The 25,421-nt window shown below is 39.9% G+C and overlaps 1 protein-coding gene across 6 annotated transcripts in view; it reads left to right on the top strand.

Annotated features, from left to right (window-relative positions):
* The window catches only part of DOCK9 (dedicator of cytokinesis 9), a 273,386-nt gene that overhangs the window by 38,803 nt on the left and 209,162 nt on the right, over positions 1 to 25,421 (top strand). The gene's annotated exons all lie outside the window — the stretch shown is intronic.

The raw sequence follows: 25,421 nt of genomic DNA, 5'->3' as shown, positions 1-25,421 counted from the left end.
TGCTTCTTTCTCCAGAACTCACAGCATGGTGAAAATCAGAGCAGAACCATGAAAAAGCAAAACAAACAAACAAACAAAACAGTAAACCAAGAAATGGATGGCGAATCATTTTCAACACCACGTGAGCATCTTCCAGAACCTTCAAGCACAATGAAATATATTATCAGTGAGCTCTGACGATGAACACCACTCTTGGATTAACACTTTTGCTGCCATGTGGTCCCTCATGCTGCCCACTGACTAGGGCCTTGTAAGGCTGAAAATTTGTGTCAGAGCTGAGTATTTGACTAATCGGAGCTCTGCTGTTGAAGAGTGCTATACCGAAAGATGAGAACTGAGTTCCACATAGGCAAGGAAAAGGAAGGGAGAGTGAAAACACTTTGCAGGAAAGACCGTTGCTTAAGGCTGGTGTTTCTTAGGACCACTGATTCTGAGAACAAGTTTGTGGAGTTCATGTTTAATTTTTTGTTTGATTACTTTCAAACAACACCAGAAGTGAAAAACACTGAAGCAAAGATCACATTCTTAGACTCAAAAAAGTTTAAAAGTAGAAAAATAATTCCCTAATTCTTGTGGTCTAATTTCAGGACCATGACAGTAATAAAAGCACTCATTTGAGACCTGCGTGTTTGGATGGCAGGGGCATTTGTCCAGCCCCATATTTCTCAGCCTAGAGGCTCTCTGCCTCATCTAGGGAGATCTGGAATCTGTGCAATCATTCAGCTTAATGTGGTCCCATAGGAAAGGCTGTATTTTCTGAGGAAATCAAGAATATATACTTTTTTTTGGTAAATAGGACATACTTTACTTCCAAGGTCAACTGGAATGTATTTTAATTAGCACATCATCTTGGGAAATTTTACCATTGAGAAAAGTTTACCAATAGTCTTGGTTCATTTTATTTATTTGGCCTCCTGTGTGAGTCCAACACAGCCATCAAAGATGGCACAGATTTCAGGGGCTCTTTGACATTGTTGTAATAAATACTTTTGTTTATTAATTACTAGGAATATAAGAGATTAAACCTTGGCTCGCCCAACATTTTATTCTCTCTTCATACTCACCCTTATGAGGGAGGAAATTACAAGATGGGTTTTCACTTGAAGTATAACCTAAAGAGGAGCCTTTCAGAAACATCCAGACCTACATTTTGTAGCATTAATGCATGCGTGAAGTTAAGCATGAGATATTTCCGGGCATATCTTTAGGAGAGCTAGGGCTCAGGAGTTGGATAGAAGAATGAAAATAAAAAAGTAAATGATGGATTCAGGCAGGGACAGATATTGGTATGTGAATTTATACTCTGAATAAAACAGATTTCGAGGGTGTGTTTCAAATACACTCAAGGTATTCAACACAGCAGTGATTCAGAGTGGCTCTTTAGGACCACCCCCTCTGTGGGCCCTCCACTTTCCTGTTAGGTACACCTCTTAATAACCAGGCAAATTCTGTGGGGTGTTTGCCGCCAAGACAGATCCTGACAGTTGGGCAACCCTTTAATTGCTGTTTTCCAGAGTAGAGTTAAGGGGGTTAGCACACTGGGTGTAAAATCCTTCCTCCTTTTGAAAATCTCAAAACCAACAAACTACTTCCTCTCTTAATCTCTGATAGGGTGACTTTTGAGGCCAAGCCTTTAGTTATGTAATGTGTGTGGCCCTGGAGGTCATGATCCTTCTACTCAGAACACGGGGCATCATTCCAGCAAAACCTGTTGGTGAGTGTCCCGCCTCCCGCCTTCTGAGTGAAGAAACACGGGGCAGAAGCAGTCACTCAGCTTGCTTCTGCCCTCTGGGGTGGCCAGTGTTGAAACAGGAGTTCCTGCCTTTTCTGTCTTTGCTTTAGATATTTCCTGATTGTTTTGTTAGTGACAGACACTTTGACACTGTTAAAAAAAAAAACACTGATTAACACAGCGAGGCATCTCTTGCAGAAGGTCTGTCCACCTGGGTGCTGCTAAATGGTTTGTGGGTGGATATTTTTATGGGCTGGATTAGGATGGGAATGCCCCCCCCCACCCCCCCCAGTTTTTCTCAGTATTGTAAAATCCCATCCTGTCCCTGAAACACAGAGGAAGAAGAGAAGGAGCGTGTGTAATGGAAGCAGCTGCGTTTATAATCAGGTGATAGCTCTTTTAGTTTTACTTCTATTCATGGTTTTAAAAACTGTATTGGGGTTTGGGGGAAATGATTGCTTTTATGTTCAACCCATTGTCATATGGAAATGATTTCTCAGGGGGCCCAAAGTATGTGGTTTTTTAAAGTTACCTCAGTTGCTCTTTGTTCTAAGCTTTTGGATTTCCAAATTTTGTGTGTGGCAAAATTTGCACTTTTATAAAGTGTCAGTGAGTATTTATTCCTTATTACTTTAAAATAAAGAAGTAGGAAGTAATCCTGGTTTGCATAAATAATGGTCTTTTGTTTCTTTCCACTTTTCGCCGTGTGGTGGTCCTGAGTGGTGTGGGTCTGGCTGGGGCTCTCAGCCAGGTGAGGCGACATTAGTTGTCTCTAGAGGTTGAAACACCTCAGCTATAGGAACCATCTGCTGCTGCAGGAAATCACACAATAAGCATTTATTGATGTCCTACTGTATACCAGGCATCCTGCTGGCTGCTCAGGGAACAAATGTAAATAAGACCCGCTGCCTGTGACTGAGTTGCCTGCAGGGTTCTTGTTTCTTGAGTCAGTGATTCTAACAGGAGCAATTGTGGGAGGGCTGGCTGGTTGTTTCAGTGTCTGTGTTTAAGATCAGTTTGCTTAACAAAACTCAGGGCAGTGAACAATCAGGGTTGGCCCTGGCTCTCCACTTGTGAACGTTCAGCAATGTTGCAGGAGCAGTTGAACATGTTTTGTGACCAGGAAACCATGACTGAGCCCCCCTGAGCTATTGTTAGCAGATAACTTTATGGCAAAGTTAGTCTATCATATAAATAAGAATCACAGTTGGGTTATATGGTAATTAAATGATAAATGCTCACGTTCATTCATTCAGCAAATGTTTACTAGAGGCTTCTGGCACCAGGCTGTGTCGGAGGCTCCCCTGCCGTGTCCTGGCTACAATAGAAGCACATACAGAGGCTGGTGGCACAGGGTGAGCAAACACGTAATCTGCCATGTGCAATCTTGGAGGGCTTCAAAGGGGCTGAGTCGAGTGTGAGGGGGATATGGACAAGATGGTTCAGGTAAAGGAGCCAGTTCTCCATTATTGCCACTGCCTACTTGAAGCCCCCAGTTCCTTCTGGGGTGTCCTCAACTCCCCATCCTCACCCTTGGTAGATAAGGAATAGAGACAGCCCTTGGCAGCTACACTTTTGTCTGCCTCATCTTGTTCTTGGGTCTTGTTTGTGTACCTTTGTGGCTACCTCCCTCTCTCCCCCACATACCTGAAGGGTCCTTGAGTCACCTGTTCCTGGGTTCATCATGTTGTAAGTCATGGGAAAGCCAGAGGGGCTGACATCCCAGGACATGAGACTAGAGAAACAGGACAGATGACCCTTCTGTACTTGGGGAGAAGTGAGCCTGTCCAGGATTGCTGGGGCAGGAGCGCCTTGAGGCAGGCCCCTCCGAGGTCTGGGGCAGAGGGATAGGTCTGTGCCTCCCCATAACTTCCCCCGACCCTTGGCGCCTGCAGCTTCTCGCTGAGGGTTCGTTGTCTTCAGGGTCAGCTCTAAGGGAAGTTCAGTTTCCAAGGCAAGGAAAAGATGGCATGATTTCTTCTCCGGTTTCTTTCTTTTGCCTGTAAATCCTGTTGAGGTGACTGTAGGGAGTTCAAGGGATTTGGGGGCTGATCAAGGGGAAAGTTACACCAAGAGAGGCAGTAGTAACACACAAACTATTAGACAGTCCTTGGCCAGGGTTGCATGAGACCAGCCGAGGCTTCTCAGCGAAGGAACCACTACTCAGAAGGGGAGGAAGGCAGGGGCCCCCCTGAGCGAGGGGGACTGGAGAAGGCTCCAGTGTCCAGGTGATGTTGCTCAGCAGCAGAGAGCTCGAAGGGCCCCAGCAGCTTAGTGCCTTATAATTATAAGACCCTGTCTTAGCAATGTCAGGTGAGGTTCCACGGGGTGTGTAAAGTAGGCTCAATGGCTAAAAATCTGCTTGTTTATGCTATTTTGAAAATAATTAGATGTGTAAACATTTGAGTTTTGTGCCAGTGGGCTTTTGAGCTAACCAGTCTCAGCCTCCAGTGAAGAAATAACCTACCTAGGGGCCAATGCATGGAGGCCGTCTTTGGCCCATTTATTTAACAGTGACAAATCTTCCTGTTCTGCAGTTGAAAGTAAAATGTCTAAAAATGTAAATGATCGGGGAGTAGTAACTCATCGGTGTTAACATATTTCAATCAAAGTTTAAAAATATTTCCAAGTTCCTTCCTTGTTTGACAGGGGATCTGGAAGTCTGGGAAGCATCACTCTGCCCAGCAGGACTGCGGCAGGGGTAGCTGATGGGCAGGAGGAGGAGGCTAGACGGTACAGTAAATTGACACATTTCGGACGGAAGGCATGGAGGTGTAGGAAAAAGACTACGTTTGGTCGAGTCCAGGTCACAAAGTGCCATTCCACCACATCTTGCCGCATGATCTCAAGCAAGTTAGCTTTTGGTGCTTCAGTGACTACTTGTAGAATGGAGATAGTACCTATCTTGCAGTTTGCTAGAACTATTGGCTACAACAGAAATAAAGGTGCCTAACTGTAGGCTGCCAATAAAAGCCCACCAGAAAATTCTTAAAACTACAAAGTTTCCTTTATTAATCATATTGGTCTCTGTATTTGTTTCCTAGGGCTGCCAGAACAGATTATCACAAACTTAGTGGCTTAAAACAATAGAGGTTTATTCTCTCACAGTTCTGGAGGCCAGAAGTCTGAAACCTGGCAGGGATGTGCTTTTTCTGAAGGCTCCAGGGGAGAATCCTTCCTTGCATCCTTCAGCTTCTGGTGGCTCCAGTCTTCCTTGGCCTGTGTCTCTCGAATCTCTGCCTCTGTCTTCACATGGCCTTCTCCTTTGGGTCTGTGTCTTCGCTTCTTCATTCTCTTATAAGGACACTTGTCATTGGATTTAGGGTCCTTCCTGGGTAATCCGGGATGATCTCATCTCAAGATCCTTCATCATATCTGCAGAGATCCTTTTTCACAGGTTTTGAGGTTTAGGCCTTGGACATATCTTTTGGAGGGATACCATTCAACCCACTATACTTTCTCCATCTGTATCCTGATGACTAGAAAGTGTACCAGAGGCATCCTGCAGCCTGCACTAGGTGTCCAGCTCTAGGGGGAATGATGCTTTTAAACATCAAGGTAGTTCGTTGTTAGAGTATTGTAGAACATTAAAAACGTACAGAGTCGCATAAAGAAACCAGGGGAAAAAATGCACTTGCTTACCAGTACCCATTCTCTCTGGCAGAGTAGGAGAAAGTGGCTTATTTTCGGCTGCTGCCCTGCTTGAACATCTTCATGCCTCCCTGTACTCTTTCAAACATGCTCTGGCCACAGATGTTCAGTCCTTCCTGTCATGGTTGAGATGTGTCCCTCCGCCCCTCCAATTCATATTTTGAAGTCCTAATCCCCAGTGCCCCAGAATGCGACTGTGTTTTTGGGGATAAGTTCTTTAAAGAAGTAATTAAGTTAAAATGAGGTCGTTGGGGTGGACTCTAATCTAATATGACTAGTGTCTTTATAAGAAAAGATTAGGACACAGGCACATACAGAGGGACGAGCATGTGAAGACACAGGGAGAAGATGGCCGTCAACGTGCTGAGGAGAGCAGCCTCAGAGGAAAGCAGCCCTGCCAACACCTTGATCTCTAGAATCATGAGACAATAAATTTCTGTTGTGTAAGCCACCTGGTCTGTGGTAGTTTGTTTTGTAGCTCAAGCAGACTAAAACACCCCTCACACCCAAAAGCCCCACACGGTTGCCTTTTGGCTCTTAGACACCTCTGAACAAAGGGTTCTGCAGGGCCCGCCTTGGGTGTGAGTAGAATGCCTAGGAACAGGAACAGGTAAACCACCTCTGAGCGTTTGTGTGGGCTACCAAAGCAGTTTCCTTCTAGTTGGCTTTAGAGGAATAAAGCCATCTTTTGTTATACTATTGATTTGGGAAAGATAATCTCATGCAGGGATGCTTTGGGGGTCCTGGGTGGAGCAGCGAGGCAGGAAAGGATTGGTCAGTACATCCTCTTATGAGCTGTGTCCTCCCTTCTCCTAATCTCCCCAGCCCGTGCTGTCTTGGCTCCTTTAGGAGGAGAGCAGCTCTTCCCTCTGTGTATCCTCTCCCTTGAGTCTAGAGCAGCGTAGGAGGAGCTCTCCGTAAATGTTTGGTGAACGACTATTTGAATTCTGGGCGTCCATGAATGTTTTATGCTGCCACTAAATTGCTGGGACAACATTTGGATTGAATTTTGAAATAGAATGCTTTATTTACACAATCACCATGTACACATTTTCCTGAATTCTGTGTATTTCTGACTATGGTAGCTTTGGTTTCTCAGAAAATCAGTGTCAATTTTTTCAATTTCTACTCAGGTCTCAGCAATACTTGTAGCTGTCCCTCCTGCTGAGAGTGATATAAAAAGAACTATATAGTGATAGCTAGTGTTTATGTACTTACTATACTAGAGGTAGGTACTGTTATTGTCCCCCTTTGATGCATGGGAAAACTGAGCTTTAGAGAGGTCAAGTAACTTGTTAAGTAATAAGCGGAGCTGGAACTCCTCAAACCAGGGCTTGAGAGCCCCTCCGGATTTTGAGCACCCTCAGTATTATCTGAAAAGTATATAAGGCAGTCCAGATAGGAATTTATAATCAAAGTATAATGGTACTTGGCCTCCTTAAAGGTGTTGCTGTGCTGATGATTGAACCAAATATGTTATCAAGAATGTGCTGGTCTTCCCCTCTTGTGTAGAAAACTTCTCTACTAGACAGAGACCCTTATGGGACTGAATCTCCTCCACCAAGCATAGTGCTTATTGAAAGAATGATAACCCAGTAGCATCATTTTGCAGAGAGTAGCCACTATGCTTTATTATTATTACCAATATTCAATTAAAGTATTATGTGTATGATTTTCTACCAAGATTTCTTCTTTGTGACATTTTCCCACAGTTTGAGTGGAGTTTTATTTTATTTTAGTAGTTAAAAATAAAACAATTCCCAAGTGTTAAGAAATGAAAAACGTTTTTTTTCTTCCCATGAGTCATGGTTGACAATAATGTCATTTAAAAGTTAGATTGTAGAGCCATTTTAACACCCGTAAATTACAGGGTTTATTTTGTGAACTGGAGTGTTAAGACTTGTAAGATCCTGTCTTTTCTGTTAGAGTTTATTAACGTAATTATGTGTACAAAACAGTAAATTTCCCAACTTCAAAAAGTATTTTATTTACTGGATCTATTGTGCAAACAGATGTTGTTTTTTAAATAATGTATCTAAAAAATTTATAAAAGATGGGTACTTCGTGCTGGATATAACAAGTGCAGTAGCACAGATTTTTATTTACAGGTATAAAACAAGTGGATTAAAAAGTTAAATTACTCTTTTTATGTTTTACAGTCATTGAGAGAATGACGTGGAACAATAATTGTCATGCACCAAATCTGTATAGCTTCCACGACAGCCAATAGATATTATATTTGTGAGTTTTTCATTGTGTTTTGGGAAATTCTCATAGTGGGATTAGGAGAACTTTGGTTCATCCACTCCTGTTCCAGAACTTCTAGGCACTACTTATCCTTTCCTTTCTTAATCCCCCTTTGAAGAATAGACACGTGCATGGGCTTGAGTGTAAATGTACTTTCCCGTGGGAGAAGCCAAAAATGGCACATGGGAAAACTGAAATCCTCTCATTTTTCAAAGGACAAAGAGTTGTGAATGCTTCCCCCTTTTCAGAAATCAGTTTTGTTTTGAGTTAGAAGTAGCATAATGTCAGGTTTTCAGCTTAATAATTGGTAATACTAGGGTATTTTGATAACTTTAGTGTAGAGTCCGAAGTAGACTGTTTCAAGCTAAAACAGGTAGAGTGTATGTTTAAGAGTCTGTGTGAAAATGCTATGATAAAGAATTTTCCCCCTTAAATAGCTTTATTGAGGACAATTGACATACATTAAACTACACATACTTAAAATGTAAAATATGCTAAGTTTTGACATCTGTAAAACCATCACCACTTTCAACGTAATGAACATATCCATCACCGCAAAAAGTCTCCTTGTACCCTTTTGTAATCCATCCCTCTTGTTCCTTCCTCATCCCTAGGTATTCACAGATCTGCTTTCTGTTTCTATAAATTAGTTTTTATAAAAATGCAGTCATACATTACAAACTTTTTTGGTCTAGCTTCTTTCATTCAGCATAATTATTTTGAGATTCATTCATGTTGTTGTATATATCAATAGTTCATTCCTTTTTATTGATGAGTAACATTGATTATATGGATATACTATAATTTATCAGTCAATCAGTTAGTCAATTCACTTGGACATTTGGTTTGTTTCCAGTTTTTGGTTATTACAGATAAAGTTGCCGTGAATATTGGTGTATAGGCTTTTGTAAGGATGCATGTTTTAATTTCTCTTGGGTAAATATCTAGCAGTAGAATAGTTGGGTTGTATGGTTGGTGAATGTTTACTTTTTAAGAAGCTGCCAGGCTATTTTCCAAGGTGGTTGTACCATTTTACAGGATAGTTGAGCATCTTTTCATGTACTGCCTTTTGTATATCCTTTTTGTGAAGTGTTTGTTCAAATCTTTGTCTATTTTTTATTGTTGTCTTCTTATTATTGAGTTTTGAAAGTTCTTTATATATCTGGATACAATTCCTTTATCAGATATATGATTTGAAAACCTTAAATCACTGAAATAAAATATATATAGTTCAGCGGCATTAAGTACATTCACATTGTCTTTTCTTTTGGTGAGGAAGATTGGCCCTGAGCTAACATCTGTTGCCAAGTCTTCCTCTTTTTGCTTGAGGAAGATTATTGCTGAGCTAACATCTGTGCTAATCTTCCTTTTGTGTGTGGGATGCCACCACAGCCTGGCTTGTTGAGTGGTGTGTAGGTCCACGCCCAGGATCTGAACCTGTGAACCCTGGGCCACCAAAGTGGAGTGTGTGAACTTAGCCACTACGCCACTGGGTCAGTCCCTGTCTTCTTTTTTTAATACTATAGTTCAAGGTCATAAAAAGCCCATCAGAGTGTGAGCTCTTAGAGGACAGGAACTGAATCTTATTCTCAGCTGCATTTCTAGAGTGTGTATTATACTTGGCACATAGTAGGTCCCCAACAAATATTTGTTGAGTGGACAAAATGTTTGTTTTCATGTTTGTAGTTGTTTCAGTGTTAGTTAGAATTTAACTTTAAGAAAGACCAAAAAACAGTGGCTTATAAAGGATGAAGTTAAGTTCCCTCTTGCATACTAGTCCAAATGTAAACAGCTCAGGCTTGATTGGTGACTCTACCATTTTGGGGCCCAGGCTCCTTCTGTCTTGTTTTCTGCCATATTCCACATGAGCTTTCTTCTTTTAGTTTTGGATAAGTATCCAGCTTTTGCTAACTTGTCTATATTCTGGTTATCAGGAAGGGGAGATGGTGAGGGGATGGTATACTCATTCTCATTTAAGTGTATGACTTTAAAGTTGCATACATCACTTCTGCCTACATTCCGTTAGCCAGAACCTAGTTGTGTAGCCACATGCACTGCAGGAGAGGCTGAGAAATGTAGTTTTTGTCTGGGTGGCCATAAGCCACTAACACTTCTATTATTATATTGAACGGGGACTGTAGATATTGGGGTGAAGGAGACAATCAGCAATCTCTGACAGTGTTCTTTCATATTTTGTGTTATGTTACAGTTAATAGTCTAATTGGAATTGAAGATGTTTACTGCTAATATTAAATATGCTCACTTAAAACTGAGAGGTTGAGAGTTATGACAACGTGTAAGGTTCATAATTGATGTTATTGAATTTGATCTTTCTTGAGCACTTAAAACACAAGTCTTGAGTGAACGTGTACGTGAGAATTGACATGCAAATTGTGAAGCTGAGGCAGAAGACAGAAACAGATTCAGGAACTCACCTTAATAGTATTGTACTTCATTCTTTAGGAAATGGGTTGACAGAGTTTTGGAGCAGTATGGGAATGCCAGATTAGGGTCATGGAAAGATAATCTGTCGCCTCTCCATTGATTGTTGGATGAAATCCAAACACATTAATATGGTTTACAAGGACCCATCTTTGTGTTTCACCTAAATTCCTGGCATCTACCATTATCACCTATGTTCTGGTGACACTGAATAAGGGACAGTTCTTTTACTGTTCCTTATTATTATGTATCTCCATATCCTCTAGCAACTCTCCTTGCCGTTTGTATTATCTTTTTAAAATAGAAATTTGGAGGTGAAGAAAGGGAGAGAAAGGGCCCATAAATTGGAGGAGTGAGCCTACTTAGATCCACCTGTCTGTCTGTCTCTGCCATTCATTGAGTGCTCAGGTCCTCCAGGAAGTGTACAGGGTGCTTCTCAGCTGTCATCCCTCATCATCCTCACAGCACCTCATAAGGGATGTCATTGTCCATATTTTGTAAACGAGTAAGTAAGGCAGAAGGTAAATGACTTACTCAAGGTTGCAACATTCAGAAACTTGCCAGGACCCGGAATGTTGGCTGACTTTTGAGCCTGGGTTTTTTCCACCACATTTTATTCTTGTCTTTGAGAGGAGCGTCTGCTCTTGGGTTTAAGATGAAGGATAGTAATCTCCGTGAGCTTCTAAGTCAGGTCTGAGTTACACCTGCTGGGTGTGTGCCACCTGAGAGCTTTTACTTTGATTACTTGTGAGATGACCCATCCACTGACTATTTACTCCTTTTGGGGGAAACTGGGAAAGAGGGGAGGAAGAAATTTGGAGTACAGTTTCAAGCAGCTGGAATAAATTCATCCTTGACTCCTGAAAGCTTGTTAATCTTTATAATCTCTTTTTTAGTGCTGCTATTTTGGGTAGAGGCCTGGGATAGCAAACGAATGCTTCAGGGTGTGAACTGAACAGTATTAAAAATGTGTGTTTCCCTCATCCTGAGGATCTTCCATTAATCCACTAGATGGAGCACATGGTTTGGATATATTTCGTGATTAGAAGTTGGAAGGAAAGATGTGGTCTTCACATCGGAGCCATGTTGCAGACCCCCTGAACTTGGCCAGGCATTTTGATTTGCAGGGTTTTTTTCTCTATAAACTTTTCTTTTACTTACTCAGTACTTCTGTGTGTAAGGTTCTTTGGGGGCCTGACTGAGAAGCATCATGGTAGAGTAGAAAGAGTTCTAATCTGGAAGCCTCTGTTTTTGGTCATGTCATCTTTAAACGTCTTTGAGCCTCAGTGTTCTCACTTGTAACGTTGCTCTACCAGGTGATACATAAGATGTAACTTATTCATGTTAGGTATGTTGGGCCTTTTGTGTCATCTCTTCAGGTCACCGGTGTGACCAAAGACACACTAGCTTCCATTTTGCCTGACTGAAATTGCGCTCACAGCCAATGCCTATAATGTGGAGAACCATCAAATTGCAGGACCTGAAGGGACCTTTGATGTCATTTAGTTCAGTTGCTACTGCAGTGCTTCCGTCACTCGCTGCGTGAGCGCGCCCTGGGGCCAGGAGTTTCATTTCCTCCTAAAAGCCTCTTCTATTTTAGGGCAACACTGATGAGTAGAGAATTCTTACGTGTTGGTCTGGTTGTCCCTTCTAGAGCAGCAGAGATCTTGTAATCCAATCTTTCTTCTATATTCAGATTTTCTGTTTTAGAACCAAGAGGGAATATTTCTCTCTGCCTTTTCTACTACTGGGCCTGGCTGAATGAAATGATCTCTAAGAATAAAAAGTATCATCAAAACGTTTCTCAGTCGTTAGATCTCACCCGATGGATAGGAAAGTGGCCATATATATTTAAATCTGTTATCTGTGCTCATATATATTAAAACATCGTATGGGGTAAAATTTTCAGCTTTTATAGAAAGGAACTATTCTTTCACAGTTGTTGACACATTTGTTCCTAAAAGCCAATGATATCTTAGACTACTGGAATCCACTATTAATGTTTAATGAAGTAAAGTTAAAACTTTCATTTTTAGGCAGCTTTGAACTTTTTATGGGAATGTATAATTTCACCATTGATAATTTCTGTTAATTTTTGATTAGATATCTACTGAATAAAGACTTTCACATAGGCTAACATTCTTGTTGGTTGCCAAGTACAAAAACGTTTGTGATATTTGGAAGCAGATTCTTCAGAATTTCTTTAAAATTATGCAGGTTTGGTATCCTCAATGGGAAAGCAACAAAACACCAAGCCCACTTTAATTTATAGCATATAAATTAATAAATTTATAGCACTTCCCCTTTTGGTTGATGAAAAGCATCTGGGCCCCAGTCTTTTCTTTCCCAAATAAAGGAGTTTCAGGGTTTCTTATATTTGAATGGATTTTGGAATCAGTTTTGACATAGTATGTAATCTCCATTGTATCTGCATTGGCACTGAGATAACAGATTAAATATGTATGGCCATCTTCTTATCCATTGGGTGAAAACTAAAAACAGAAACTTTCTTGGACTGAGGCCATTTAGTGTAAGGGTGTACCTTGATCTTCTGGTGACCTCCAGCCAGTGACCTACATTGGTGCCTCTGATGGGTTAAAAGAAGGAAATTCATCCTTAGTTTTTCCCAGGAAATACTGCATCATCAAGATATTTTCTTTGGTCACATAATAGGTGTAATCTAGTTATTGGTTATTATGAAATTAAGAAGCATGTCTTCCCAGAAGTGGCCTTGAGTGTGTTCATTTGTGGAAATTGGAGGATTCTAATCTTTCCCTCTCATCAGAGGTGTGGTTGGAGTGTCCTAAGCAGGTAAGTGTGACATGAGCCCTTGAATTCCCTGTGGTTCTTCATGAGGAACAGTAGGAATAATTCTTCACTTTTCGTTGGAAGTGGGAATTTATGTTCTGAGTGGAACATGAAGCAGACCCTTCAAATGGAGACTTTACATTGGCTATGCACCAACCACCTTTGTGCTTTTAAAAGTTTTGGGGGGGCATCTAGGATAATACAAATGACACCTGGCCACTTTCTGAGCATCTTCTTTGATGCTCTTTGTCTCTGGGATGTGTACCTCCCCTTTCAGTTCATGAAAAGGACCTAGCCTTAGGTTTCCCAAAAAGGGGCTAGATCTCTTTTAAGGAACTAATACAACTAAATAAAGCACTAGAAGTTCATGTTCTCCTTCAGAATCTTAAATGTATAAATACTTTATAATTTTTAATTCTTCCTTGTATAATCATTGTTATTGTTAATGGGACTTGTGACATGCTGGAAAGAGCAAGGACTTAGGAGCCAGGGAGCCCTGTTTCATATCCCACATACCAGCTGTGTGACTTTGGTCAAGTTTGTTTACTTCTCTGAGTCTTGGTCTTGTCATCTGTAATGGGAGAGTAATACAGGTGACCCATGTCTCATGGCCCAGTTAATTCCTGGATAACATTTGAAGAGATATCTGTTAAACTCAGCTTGTATTTCTCTTAGGTACAATATTTCAAAATGGGATTCTATTTAGAAAATAATTTTATACCATAAAAACACCAAAGATTATTATTATTATTTATTTTATTTTATTTTATTTTTTTTGGTGAGGAAGATTGGCCCTGAGCTAACATCTGTGCTAGTCTTCCTCTCTTTTATGTGGTATGCCTCCACAGCATGGCTTGTTGAGTGGTGTGTAGGTCTGTGCCTGGGATCTGAACCTGTGAACTCCGGGCTGCTGAAGCATAGTGCATGAACTTAACTACTACGCCACTGGGCCAGCCCCCAAAGATTATTTTTAAAAAGTTATAATAATAAATACTTGCTTTTTAAAACATTAATTATGAAAAACAGGATATTTATTATACAATCTATATTATCAATATATTCCTTTTTGAGATATTTTACATGGAATTTTGGGGAAAAGTCTTCTTAAAATATGAATGCACTGAACTTTGGGCTCAAGAATAGTTCTTTTCTCTGTAGTGAAGCACAGACATTTTTCATGATGTAGGCATCAACAAATAAGTTCAAAATCTGAGCCATTTATTTTAAAAAAAGAATTTACCTTATCTGAATAGTCTAGTGGAGGGAGTATCTCCATCTTTAGAGATCCCTTGCTTTTACATTGTAATGATATCTGAACTCAAGTTTAAGTTGTTTTCAAGGTCAAGCACAACGTCAGAGATGTATGTGATATATTTAGTTGTATTTGATGCCTATGGTGAGTCTTTGCTGTTTTGTAATGAGGCATCATCTTTCTGTCTTCCTTAGCAATGTCACTGTCACTGCTAAGAGGCATTCAAAAAAAGAAATTTGTCCACACACAAATGTTTCATTTTACTTACCAGTACATTGTGGTTTCTCACCATGATTTATGTCATTTGCCTATGACACTAGATTTTCTTCAGATATTTTTCCTAGACTTTTGTTTCATAGCTTCATTGAGGTATAATTTACATACTCTAAAATACACTCTAAATTTTAAATGTACAATTCAATGAGTTTTAGTAAATTTCCAGATTTGTGCAGTCATCACCATAATCTAATTTTAGAACATTTCTGTCACTTGCAAAAGAAATCTTGTGCCCGTTTGCAGTCACTCTCAGCTCCAGGCAACTACTAATCTCCTTTTTGTCTCTATAGATTTACCTTTTCTGAACATTTCATATAAATGAAATCATTCAGTATGTGGCCTTTGTGTCTGACTCCTTTCACTTAGCTTAATTTTTTAATATCTTTTTTAAAAATGAGATATAATTGACATATAACATTAATGTTTTAGGTGTACAATAGCTTAATATTTTTGAGGTTCATCCCTGCTTTAGCACGTATCAGGACTTCATTCCTTTTTATTGCTAAATACTATTCCACTCTGTTGTCTGTATAAAACACGTTGTGTTTATCCATTCACCAGTTGATGGACATTTGAGTTGTTTCTGCTTTTTGGCTGTCATGACTAATGTTGCTATGAACATTTGTATACAAGTCCCTGTGTGGACATGTATTTCATTTTTCTTGGGTGGAATTGCTAGGTTATATGGTAACTCTTTATTTAACGTTTTTAGGTACTGTTAAACTGTTCCCCAAAGTGGTCCTACCTGCAATGTATGAGGGTTCCACCTACTCCACATTCTTGGCAATACTCAGTATGGCCAGTCTTTTTAAATTTTAGGCATCCTGGGGCTGGCCCAGTGGCACAGCAGTTAAGTTCGCACACTCTGCTTTGGTGGCCCAGGGTTTGCTGGCTTGGATTCTAGGCGTGGACCTACGCACTGCTCATTAAGCCATGCTGTGGAGGCATCCCACATACAAAAAATAGAGGAAGATGGGCACAGATGTTAGCTCAGGGCCAAATCTTCCTCAGCAAAAAGAGGAGGATTGGCAGTGGATGTTAGCTCAGGGCTAATCTTTCTCAAATAAATAAATAAATAAATAAATAAATTTTAGTCATCCTAATAGATATGTAGTGGGATGTCATTGTAGTTTTAATTTGCATTTCTGTAATGACTAATGATGTTGAGCATCTTTTTCTGTGCTTCTTGGCCATTCTCATATCTTCTTTGGTGATCTTAGTCTTTTAAAACTCCTTAGTACCTGGTGTAGTATAACAGAGAGAGTCCAGCCAGGAAATAGAAATCATGCCAGTTATTTTAACAGAGAGAATTATATATAAAGAACTGTTGTTAGGTATAACAATTAGGAACTGAAAAGGTGAAGGAGAACACTATTGTAGGTAGTAAGAGAGAGAGAGGTAGTGGCTTCGGGAAGCAGCCACCAGCCTTGGGGCCCGGGAGACTGAGGGATGAGCCTGTGTTATTAAATCTTAGAAGCTAAGAGGAGGGGCCCAGAATCTCCTGAGGAGTGGGTGCCTGGTGGCTGGTGATGGTGTTCTTGAGAGGGAGGGCATGAGGATGGTTCTCTAAGTGCTGGAAAAATGGCAAACCTGATTCAGCTGCTGCACTGGAAAGAACTGCTGCTGCCAGAGGGAGGAAGTTTAGCTGGGTGACATGAAGAACCAAAGCCAGCAGGAAGTAGGCACCAAGGAGCAAGCTTCTCTTGCCCCAGCTTGCAGTCTCTCTCTAGTGCCCCCTGGTGGTAAGCCTAACAGGGAACCTACGGGTGAAAGGGGTTTTCAGAGAGCCAGCCCTAGCATCCCAGAGCTGAGTATGGAAGGGTGGGGTTGGAGCTGGGAGATAATAGCTTCATAACAAAGGGTAGCACAGGCTACCCTTTGACCACTCAGCATGCAGACCCAGCCTTCTATACATATTTGAACTTCCATACAACAAAAATGACTCTGTTTCAGCCTAACAGGATGTAGATATCCTTCACACAAATGAAGATGTTCTCACTGGCTTCTAAAAACAAAGAGTCACAAAGTCTCATTAGTTATTGTATCCATCTCAGAGAGTCACATTATTCTGGGTTTTGTTAATTAAAAATCCTTTGTTAAATCCTTAAGGTGCAGTCCCACATAAATATGTGTTCCCAAAGTCTAAATTGTGAAGTTAAGTTTCAACAAGACTTGTATAAAATAATACAAGAGAAAGGGGGAGAAGAGAAGAAATTGGTACCCCCTCCCCCAAGCTGGAAGGAAGTATGCATAGCTCCCGCAGTGCTCATTTCTCTAGCTGGCCATTTGGCAGTAGTTGATAATTATATCTTTATTCTCCTATTATTCCATATTTCCTTTGCCCCTAGCCAGGACCTCAGCTGATTACAGTTCTTCACCTGAAAGTCTGAATTCTCAGTGGATTGGCCTTTCTTTGGATTGCTGTGGTTTTCCGTGACCGTTTACTGTTGGAGATAGAAGCACTAAGAGATGCTCCGAAGAATTAATCCTGGCTTCCAGCCATAGTCCTTTCTGACCCTTTGGGAGGTAGCAACCCGTTTTCCTCTTACCCCTGCTAGTGGAATATCCTCCTCATTTGCCCTTGGTTCAGTGTTTTGAGGAGCCCCCATTGGCCAGGTGGCAGTCTCACCTTCCGAATCATTGTACAATTGTTTCTCTTTAATGGAGAGCCTCCCATTTTAATTTATTTTAATAGAGAGTACAATTGTTGTCTCCCTTCCCTTTAAAACCAGGACCTTCATACCAGCAGGGATGGAGTGTGTTGTTAGGGTAATAGTGAGAGTGGCCGCTCCTATTCTATCCCTTGATTCCTAGGTGAGTGTCTTCCCACTGGGGCAGAGAGCTGATTCAAAGCATATCCTGCACTGTGTGAGATAGAACGCCATCCTTTCAGACTATTGTTTACAACTGTTGTCTTCAGTAGGCCATTCCATTCTTCTATTGGGCCAGCTGCTCGGTAGATAATGGGATATATCGTGAGACTGGTGAATTGCAAGTACTGAGGGATACTGCTTAAGAACTGGTATGTGTGGTGTTTTTCACACTGCAGGCCAGGAGCCATAGTGGTCCTGAAAACACTTCAGTGGACTATGACCAATTTCCTCTCTCCCTTCTTCCCTTCCTTCCTTTCTTTTCTTCCTTCCAATGAACTAGAATAGACTAGAGAACCTGGAATAGAAAATTATAGGATAATTTTTATACTATATTTTATAGTATACAACATATTTTATAGTATAAAATATGTTTTATAATATAGTTAAATATATAATATATAATATAAATATATAATTATAATAAAATATATAAAATGTTTTATACTATAAAATATGTTATAAGGGTAAATTTTGGGGGAATAGTCTTATACACAGTTACTGTATCATGATTTAAAATTCATTCTTTAGTATAATTCATAGTGACAGTTCTTTGAAAGCCTACTCGTCTAAGGAGACATTTGAACTTGTGGGTTACTTATCTCCAACCTCCCTGTGATTTGTCAGTCTCCCTCCCCTGATGTCAGTGTTGACTGCAATCCTTCAGTGGTCCTATGCAGAGGATGGGTTTCTGTGGAAATCCTTTACTTGTAACAAGATCAAAAGATGGAAATCATGAGTGAGATCACCTGTAAGACTTAACTTTTAGAGTTGTTCAGAGGATTAAATGAGACCATGTGACTGAATCATGTGCTCAGCGTATGGCATGTAGCAGGAATCATGATCCTGTAACATACTCTGCAAAAGATGTGCCCAGCACTATTTATATGCTGTTTTCTTTAAATTTTACATTAAAATTTACGTTTAAAATTTAAATCTCCTGCATTGTCCGGGTGACTAGAATGACCTAAAGAGCCAGTTTTGTGATTTGAGTAAAATTTCAGATCCCCTGTTAATAATCTCTTTCTATCCCTCCTCTGACTTTTTCTCCAAATGGTATTTTTTTTCTTGGATCTTGAGAGCCTTGTGGTTAAAGCAGAGATGAAAATTTTGTGGGAAACTATCTGCAGAATAAATTTCTTTGTATGAATTGAGATAGATGGCTTGGCCCTCAGGCGCAGACCTTGCTTAACAAAATGAATGAGCCAAAGTTATTGACCAGACGAAAGGTTTCCATTAAGTGCTCTGTAAATTTAAAGCAGAATAGCTTTAACTGGCCCTTGTTGAAGAAATCATCTTACCATTCTCTTCTGTACTCTCTTTCACGTATAAAGTGCCAGGAGCACTTTTGGGAATTCACTGTGTTGGAGGTAGTGATATGTTTTGGGGAGATAACTATGTTGAGGATAGAGTGCCTTCAACAGAAACTCAGCTTTTTATAGGTGTACCCTGATATGTCCTATTTGTTTTTTTAAAAACAGCTTTATGAAGATGCGATTCACATACTATACAATTCACCCATTTAAAGTGTGCAATCTAGTGGTTTTCAGTATATTCACAATTGTACAACCATCATATAATTAATTCTAGAACGGTTTTATCTCCAAAAGAAACCTTGTACCCCTTAGCTGTCGCTGCCCAATTTTACCCTACCCAGCCCCATAGCTCTAGGCAACCACTGATTCACTGTATATCTCTATATATTTGCTTATTCTGGACATTTTATATCAACAACATCATACAATATGTGGTCCTATGTGACTGGCTTCTTTCACTAAGCATAATATTTTCAAGGTTCATCTATGATGTAGCATGTATCATTCCTTTTTTATGGTTGAATAATATTCCATCGTGTAGACATTTTGTTTATCCATTCTTCAGTTGAAGGACATATGGGTTATTTCCACTTTTTGGCTGTTGTGAATAATACTAAGGACATTCATATACAAGTTTTTGTGTGGTCATATGTTTTCCCTTCTCTTGGGTATGTAGCTAGCACTGGAATTGCTGGATCATATGGTAATTCTGTGTTTAACCATTTGAGGAACTGCCACACTGTTTTCCAAAGGAGCTGTCCTACTTGCACTCCCACTAAGAGTGTATTCGTGACCTTGTTTCTCCACATCCTTACCGACACTTGTTATCTGTCTTTTTGATTTTAGCTATTCTAGTGGTGTGAAGTGCTATCTCATGGTTTTAACTTGTATTTCTCCAATGACTGCCTTTGCTTTTTGGCCATTTGTATATGTTATTTGTTTTTAATTGGCATGGAGGGATAGCAATATCTGTAATCCGTGGTTTCCCCGAGAAATTTCCCACTCTCTGACCTAGTGAAATCCACTATGTATCAGGGAATGTTTGCTCAGAGTAACATTATTTTAAGACGTGATTCAGTTAAGCCATAACCCAACCGTAGGCTGTATATAAAAGAGAATCTTGATGAAGATTCTGAATTTTGTGTCTTTGTAAATGATAATGGAGTTTTATGAGCTTCCATAAGTAGGGACATGTGATATATTTAATTCCTTCTGACATGACTAGAAGCTTGGACAAAGGAGTACGTATTTTATTTTCTATCTTTTCACTCTGCTTTTTCAAAACCATAGGAATATTTTGAAAAATTGCATCTTCCCTCCCATATTTTAGAGAGGTAACCACTTTAGTATTTTTATTTCTTGTCTTTTATCTTTTGATTAATCTAGTTGAAAATCCAACTCCACTGCAATGGTTTTTAAAATGGCAAACTTAAATTTTATGTTTATGCTTTCCTTTTTACCCTTGAGGAATTTTTATTCACGTTGAGACAATCTTTCTTTCTTTCTTTCTTTTTTTTTTTTTTAAGATTGTATTTTTCCTTTTTCTCCCAAAGCCCCTCGGTACATAGTTGTGTATTTTTAGTTGTGGGTCCTTCTAGTTGTGGCATGTGGGACGCCGCCTCAGCATGGCTTGATGAGCAGTGCCATGTTGGCGCCCAGGATTTGAACTGGTGAAACCCTGGGCTGCTGAAGTGGAGCACACAAACTCAACCACTTGGCCACGGGCCGACCCCAAGAGACAATATTTCTATACTGACAGAATGACAGTGAAGATTTCAAATACTCAGCTGCTAAAATAGAAGATGAGTAACCGAGGTGTATAGAATCAGAAATTTAGTCTCTCCATACGTGAGAACAACTTTCCAACAGCCATAACTCCATATTGGAAGCACGTAAATTTTTTCATGAGTGCATTTGTACATGAATTATGTTGTGTGCCTCTCTGTTTAAATTCAGTATACCTTACCACTAAGTGATCTTTTCAGATGTCTGCCTAAAATAGAATTTCCTTCAAAGAGGCTGGTAGAGGCCAAGAAGAGGTCACTGTGAATTCTGATTTTATTATGCCATTATGAGTTTGCTGGGCATCCTTGTTTTTCACTTAGTGTCTCATTGACAGTTGGACATTGGCGCTTAGTGTATTCACTGCAATCTTCTGTGCCATGAGCCTCCCTCCCCTGAGCCCCGCCCTTACAGACATTTTCATTGAGGATCTAAAGCTTTGCAAATAGGTGAATGCTTTTGGCAGCCTCTCATATTTGACATAGGATCAGCATTTATGGATTTGTTGGTTTCTCTTCAAAGAGCTGAGCTCTCTCACAAACCGTGATTTTGCTCTATTATCTCCCATAACAGTAATTGAAGTTCTGACTTTGCCTGCAGCTTCCTGAGCTGAGGGATAAATCAGAACCTGTATGAGCCTTGCTGGTTTGCTCATTTTTTAGCTCTGAATGAAAGAAGTAGAAGTTGTGTATGAATCGGGAATTTAAATCTCAGCTGTCTTTTCCTGTGTTGGTACATAGTCTGAAGGGTTTTTCTGAGAGGTTCATTACCAAATGGAATAAGGAACTAGTTAGAAAATAAACATTAGGAAGCATATTGCTTGGTCTTGTCTGCCCTTTGTTGGAGGGAGAGAAGGGGAAAAAAGACTAGTTATCCTCCTGGTTTTCTGTTATTTCACGTCCCTTGTTGGAGGTCATAGGAAAGCAGTGCCTAGTGAGTAAGTTGGTTTTCTTTTTTTTATTGTGGTAAGATACATAAAATTTACCATTTTAACTATTTTTAAGTATACAGTTAAGTGGCATTAAGTCCATTAACATTGTCGTGCAACCGTCCATATCCAGAGCTTTTCATCATCCCAGGCAGCCTCTGTATCCATTAAATTGAATAACAAGACCACATTTCCCCCTCCCCCAGCCCCTGGTTACCACCATTCTACTTTCTGTCTCTATGAATTTGTCTGTTCTAGGTATCTCGTAAGTGGAATCACATGGTATTTGTTCTTTGGTGTCTGGCTTATTTCACTTAGAATAATGTCCTCAAGGTTCATCCATGTTAAGCATGTGTCAGAATTTCCTTCCTTTTTAAGGCTGAATATTATCCCATTGTATGCAGATACCACATTCTGTTTATCCATTCATCTGTTGAAATGTTGACATTTAGGTTACCTCCACCTCTGGGCTGTTGTGAATAATGTTGCTATGAACATGGGTGTACAAATATCTCTTTGAAACTCTACTGTCTGTTCTTTCGGGTATCTACCCAGAAGTGGAATTGCTGGATCATATGGTAATTCTCTGTTTAACTTTGTGAGAACTCGCCATACTCTGTTTCACTGTGGCTGCACCATTTTACATTCCTACCAGCAAGTAGGTTGGTTTTCTTAACTCAGACATTTATTCCTTTAGGAGATTAGTTTTATTTTAAAAGCTGTGTAGCTTGGTCTCCTGCCAAAAAAAGGAGGATTCTCTCCTCTATTTTGAGAGACTCTGGTCCTCTCTGGAAGATGACCACCCTCAGTTCTGGGGAGCCCAGTTGGTTGCTTCCACTCCTTTTACTTGGTCTCTTGCTGAGTGCGCCAGGTGTTCAGAGCACCCCACAGGGACTGGTTGCCTTCCTGATATTCTAGCACCAACATGGAGACACCTGTGTAACTTGGTGTTCTCTACTTTTGAGAATGATTAAATACCATTGTTAGCAGCAGACCTGACTCCAATATTTTATGTGAGCATGACTTTAGAGATACATTTTTAGCAAAATTAATTTGTTTCACCACAGCGGTACAGACAGAATTAGTGCAGACTGGTGCTCTCTCAAGGGTCTAAAACTCCTGTGTGTACTGCTGTCCTCCAGGCCCACCACTCTTTCTAAGGTTTGTACAGCGAGGAACCCCTTTCCCAGCTCTCAAATGCACACCTTGGGGGCAGCCCCAGCCACCTCATGTTACATGGTTAGTGTATTCCTGAGAAGGGGGCCAAAGCAACATTCAAAAGTTCTTAAGTTCATTAAGCAAGGTGGCTGTTTTGAGTAATGCAGTGAATCCTTTCTGAAGTATAAAACAGTAGCTACTTAACATGTTTTTTTAGCAATTTCTTGGTTGAGTTCTCTCCTGTTGTCTTATTTGAATTTGCCAGCCTTATGGGGTGAGCAGAGTGGATGTTCTCCTCTTCCCCTCTCCCATTTTTAATACCAGCTTTATTGAGGTATAACTCACTGTTGGGGCCATTCTGCAGAAACAGGATGGACCCCCACCCAAAATTTGCTTTGAATGTTGAGACTAATGACAGCACATACACACCCACACACCCAAAGGGTGTGAACAGTTTATTGCTCACTTAATGAAGCCCTCTGGGAGAGCAGGGCAGGTCCCAAGGAGGTTCTAAAATGGCTTGAAAAAGCAGGGAAAAGAGACTGGCTTGGGATTTTTATAGTGGTTAGGGGGTGGCACTGGGGTGAGGGTTCTTGCGACTGGTTTGAATTTCCCACTGGCACCAAAGGAGGGAGGCACCTGGAACTTCCTTTCATCTTGCCCAGCTGTGGGGCAGAGGGGTAGAAATAGGAGTGAGACTTAAAAACTGTCAGCACTAAAACATCAAAAGTGGAGTCAGACTCTATTACATTCATGTACCATAAAATTCACATTTTTTAAGTATTCAATCCACCAGTGGTTTTTGCTATATTCACAGACTATGTATTGTGTATAGATAGTGTATTATGTTAGAAACACTGCCTAATTTCTGAACATTTTCATTACTCCTAAAAGGAATTTCATTACCCATTAGCAGTCCCCCCTACACACACCCCATCTTCCCTGTAGCCCCTGGTAACTGCTAATCTACTTTCTATCTCTGTGGATTTGCCTGTTGTGGACATTTCATTTAAATAAGAGTATATAATGTGAGTTTTTTTTGTGACTGGCTTCTTTTACTCAGCGTGATGTTTTTCAGGTTCAGTATGGATTGTGGCATGTATTGGTACTTCATTCCTTTTTACGGCTGAATAATAACTCCATTCTGTGGATATACCATGCTACTTTGTCACATTAAAAGATGATTGGGGGGAAAAAAGATGATTGATTTGGATCATCCAAGGGTGAGGCAGTGATGGGAGAGTCAGGTATCATTATTAGCAGGAGAGGAAGACATGGGCCTGGACCTCAAAAGGGAGTCAAGCATGGACATCCAGTCTTGGGCGTTGCGTAAATTAGAGGTGACATTTAAAGATGTGAGAGTTAATGGGATCTCCAATTTGAAATATGTACTCTGTAGGTGGCTGAACTGATTGCTAATAGATACCATCCATCTATTCATGTCCTCTGATGAAATTCAAGCTAATTATTACTTTAGACTAACCCAAGATCATTCTAATGCACAAAAAAGTCAGTGAAACAAAATACACATTTTGAATGCTTCATTTTGTCATGCTTCTATTAGCACGATACCCATTTTTTGGACTTGTTGAATCCTTTGCTCTAAATATTTTTTGTTGTTTTTCTTGGCCACTAATTTTGTTGGTTGGAAAATGATTAATATTTAAAATTCATACAGTTGCTTCAATGCTTATTAGTGCATCTCTAGAAAACATTTTTCCTCTGAATGATTGTTAGGAAATTGTTCTATTCTCTCCCATGGTTTTAAATATTAACTTAGAGTTTTTAAGGTAAATCAAATAGAATATACCAGCAACTTCAAATTTGCTTGGTTATCATTTATAATCCTTTGTAAAGTTCAAACATAATCTTTCATATCTCAAATAATATTCCTTGGCTTCTGCACAAGATGTCTAAAATAGGTAATAATAATAAATTGTTTAAATTTCTAGGTACTATCTTTATTTATATTCAATGAACTATTACTTTTTAAATTGTTTCCCTTGCAGTACAGAAGTTAGGTTAATTGGTGAATTTTCTGAATTCTCAAAACAGACAATCTAACCTATGTGTATAAGTGTTTCATAGTCTCCAGTATTCAGTTTCTGTGTAGATGAGTTTCTATGTTATTAATCTGCCGGCATTTTGATGTCACATGAAGACTTAGGTCTTCCCATGTCAGGATTTGGGTGTAATCTTGCACACTATAGCTCTATTTTAACACAATTACCATTCTGAAGCAGAACACTCTAGACCACATATAATTACTCTGTTTTTTCATGTGGCCAGTGTCTCTACTCCTTTGATCTTCTGTGACTATTAGATTTTTGCATAAAAATCCAGGAGATAGACAAAGCCTAGATTTTTGCTTATCTATGGGCATAATAGGCAAACTGGCAATAGAAAACAGAAATTTGGGGATTATGTGACTGTGTGGTGTTCTCTAAAGATCTGCTTTTTTAACATTACACAGCTTTCTGTTACCAACCTGCAGTTGCTCAATCTTTCTAATTCACTCAAACTTTGAAAACTATAGATAGAAAATGAAAACCATCTGCTGCCTTGTGAAATAAAGAATAATATCAGTACAGATCATAAAAGAGCAGTCACCTTCTTCTAGATGCCTGTTGTGGGTCGGAGGTGTTTCCCTGTGTGTTCATTATGGTCTTCTGACATTTTTTAGAAGGAGAATGGCTAGAGTCAACTTAGTATTATATCAAGGACAAGCTTCTCTATTAGCAATCCCCAAAGATACACATAAGGTAGTATAGTGTTCACTCAGTTCGGTTTGCAATGGAAGGATCTGGATTACTAATGCACCAAAAATAATAACCATATTGACTGTGGGACTTCATTGTGTATTTAGCATTTCATACTGGAGTGCTGCTTCAGAAGCTATGTGTTCAGCCTGACAGGTAACCCTTTATCCATGTTCTCATTTGCATCTTTGGGTACCATA

The sequence above is a fragment of the Equus asinus genome, chromosome 11 (assembly GCF_041296235.1).
Source record: "Equus asinus isolate D_3611 breed Donkey chromosome 11, EquAss-T2T_v2, whole genome shotgun sequence".
Classification (NCBI taxonomy): domain Eukaryota; kingdom Metazoa; phylum Chordata; class Mammalia; order Perissodactyla; family Equidae; genus Equus; species Equus asinus.
This window is presented reverse-complemented; position numbering and strand designations above follow the sequence as displayed.